Source organism: Chiloscyllium punctatum, chromosome 32, assembly GCF_047496795.1.
Source record: "Chiloscyllium punctatum isolate Juve2018m chromosome 32, sChiPun1.3, whole genome shotgun sequence".
Taxonomy (NCBI): Eukaryota; Metazoa; Chordata; class Chondrichthyes; order Orectolobiformes; family Hemiscylliidae; genus Chiloscyllium; species Chiloscyllium punctatum.
In genome coordinates this window covers 51886063-51889444 of record NC_092770.1, presented here as the reverse complement: position 1 = coordinate 51889444, position 3382 = coordinate 51886063, and the positions used below count along the sequence as shown (strand labels likewise).

Below are 3382 nucleotides of genomic sequence, written 5' to 3'. Positions count from 1 at the left end.
TGGCAGCAGTTTAAGCTGAGGGGAGAGGTTGAGACATTCATGGTCACTTCAGCCGGTGCAGGAATTGAACACACACTTTAAGCTTTGTTCTGCATTGCAAACCAATCGTACAGCCAACTGAGTGAATTAATCCCCTTTCCTCATCCATTTATCTTGCTCATCACAAAGGCTGTCTTTCCCAATCCCTCAACAGGATATGTAAAGGTTACTTTTTATATATCAGTTTTAATCTGCACTTTTTTTTGCCGGAAAGTTTTTTTTAAAAATCACACTACTGGATTTGAATACCATACAAGCCAATTACTTCATTTGAAATAATTCCAGACAAGTGAGCCAGTTCATATGAGACTGAGGCATGGATTTCAATTCATTGAATGAAATTAACTGAGTTTCTGATGACAAACACGAATTTGCATTTGAATTTGGTCCCTTTCTCTTTCCAAAGCATGGCACAACTTTTACAGAACAGCAATTATACTGCATGCCCCTCTTTATTTTCCTCTTCTCCAGTTTTGCAACCTTGGGAGTTTGATCTTTTAACTTTTCGAGCTTGAGCAAGGAATCCATGGACCTTGCCACCTAACAACCAAGCAACTACTTCGAGAGTGCAGTGCTCACTGATGCCACATTGGCCTAAGGTGGCATCATCAACTAAGGGAATGCCAGCCAAGAAGACCACTTGGTCAACAGCAGAGACTCCTTCCAGGGATTTGACATAGGCCTTAATTTTCCCAATAGTCTCTTTCCCAGTCACATCAAGAGTGTGGGTCTTTTGAACTTGTAGAAACAGCTGCCTGATTGCTTCGAGTCAAGTCGGTCATGTTTAAAAGACTAGGTATATTTGTTTATATTTGTATTGCCACAACTATCAGCTATGTTCCCAGTATAGTCAGTGATCATATGTTTGGAATTCCCTTCCACAAACAACATTAAATACAGTTGATTTTAAATCTGCGATAGATCATTTTTGTAAAGCAAAGCTGTTTTGGGATATGGGCCAGAGACAAGTATGTAGAGTTAGGCCACTGATCATTCATGATCTCATTGAGTGGTAGGATAGTCTGGAGGGCTGAACGGACTACACATGTTCCTATGTTCATCTGTCATTCATTTATTCATTTTTTAAGAATTATGATTGAAGTTAAAGTGGAGCAGCTTTGGAACCAAATCTTTGGTTTAAACAGATTAAAAGTTAATTTATTGTAAACTAATGCTGAAGTTTCCTTAAGAATAAAGATACACAGTAATCAACTAAATAATTACTAGATACAAAAATTAAAATGAATACAGATAAAACAAAAGAATAATTATATGAAGAAATTCCCAATAAACTTGTGGGGTTTACAGTTGGAGCCAGTCGCTTGGTTTCCTTCTCACTGAAGTGAAGAAGTTAATACGTGAGTCCAATTCTGCAGCTGCACTGGTGCCTGTAGTTGGGTAGTTGGTGTTTTCTTGTACAGGTAGATTCAGTAGGTTAGCAGAGTTTGTGAGGAAGGTATGGGTCCTTGTTCTTTATCAATTCTGTGGATTTGACACTTCCACATTGCTCCGCTTTCATTCACAGAACAGTAATTTATTTTTGCATATCTTTCTCTTAGAGTCATTGACATGCATCACGGAAACAGACCCTTCGGTCTAACTCGGGTATACCCACCAGATATCCACAGTGGCACAGTGGTTAGCACTGTTGCCTCACAGCACCAGAGACCCGGGTTCCTGGGTTCAGTTCTTGCCTCAGGCGACTGACTGTGTGGAGTTTGCACGTTCTCCCCGTGTCTGCGTGGGTTTCCTCTGGGTGCTCCGGTTTCCTCCCACAGTCCAAAGATGTGCAGGTCAGGTGAATTGGCCATGCTGAATTGTCCGTAGTGTTAGGTGAGGGGTAAATGTAGGGGTATGGGTGGGTTGCGCTTTGGTGGGTCGGTGTGGACTTGTTGGGCCGAAGGGCCTGTTTCCACACTGTAATGTAATCTAATCTAATCTAGGATATCTGAAATAAATCTAGTCCCATTTGCTAGCACTCAGCCCATATCCCTCTAAACCCTTCCTATTCATATACTCATCCAGATGTCTTTTAAATGTTGTAACTGTACCAGCCTCTACCACTTCCTCTAGCAGCTTATTCCATACACACACCACCCCTGCATAAAAAAAAAGCTCTTTTGGCCCTCTAGTCAAAATCCTGCTCTGATAATGTTTCTCAAAGTTGTTTTCCTGGGGTTCCGTATATAGGGCAGCTGTAGAGTCAGTTTTTAGCTTGCAACACACAATGTCCCAGACTCTTGAGTCATTTTTCTAACTTTGAGAGCTGTTAGCATAGGTTCTGGAGCTAGTCTCCTCCATTGTCTTTTAGCTGAGGCAATCATATTTCCAAATGCCTGAGCCATCATTTTGACCAGTCACACTTTGATGTCTGTTGAGGTAGATAGAGCAACTCGCACCTTAGAAGGACCATTGCGTTGCTCAGGAACAGCTGAATTCTAACTGTCTCTTTCATGATTTGAGGTTGAGATAATACAGTACAATAGAATTTGAAGTAGTCTGATGCAAAAAGCACAATCGGCTATGGCCTTCACCTTGAAGAGATTTTTGACTTGACTTCCAGTATGCAGATTGTTATAATCTAGTTTTGAGGTCTGAACTGATTATTTCCTTTGTCCCACTTCTGCACTGGCCACATTTTAAAAAGCGAGTTTTTATAACCAATGTTATATTAGATTGTATGCAGCTTTATATCAGAACCAAGAAACTGGTTCTTAAAATTAACAAATAAATAACTGGTTTATTTATTTTTTAAAAACTCCAACAAAGATGCAAAGATTACTATGAAATGGTAATACGTTTCAAATACATCCACTACCCTTCTTGAAAAGTAACATCAAGGTGAAGAAAGGCTTATTCACAGACTTTAATGGAGAAGATTTTCAGAGAACGAGAGAGAAGCCAAAGGCTGTTGTCCTTGTGGGAATTTCTTTTTGACTGTTAAGAAACCAGTATTTTATGACCATTAACTGGGTCATGTGACCTCTCTCTGAACGTATTGTAGACTTTGTGTCTCCAACCAAACAATCTGCTCTTTGCAAATGCAGTATTGGCTACAGCAGCAGCAATGCCCTTTGCTTTGCAATGTGTTCTTCTCAATAAGTTTATGATATAATATATCCAACCAATTATATTACAAATTAATATTGGAGAGGTAACACATCATCGTAACAAGATAAGCTTAAGTTTCTTTCTCTCTATACAGACTCTATAAAGTCCACTTTAGCAATAATTTATAGGCTTATTACACAAAACTTATAAATACATAAAGCATACAAAATGAACATTACTGCATCTCAAGAAATGGAACATTAAAGTATGAATAAATGATTAGGCAGCAAAG

At 39.1% G+C, this 3382-nt stretch overlaps 1 pseudogene; it reads right to left on the bottom strand.

Annotated features, from left to right (window-relative positions):
• Positions 1-300: 300 nt before the first annotated feature.
• LOC140458294 (ubiquitin-like FUBI-ribosomal protein eS30 fusion protein) lies at positions 301-2340 on the bottom strand (annotated as a pseudogene).
• Between the last annotated feature and the right edge of the window lie 1042 nt (positions 2341-3382).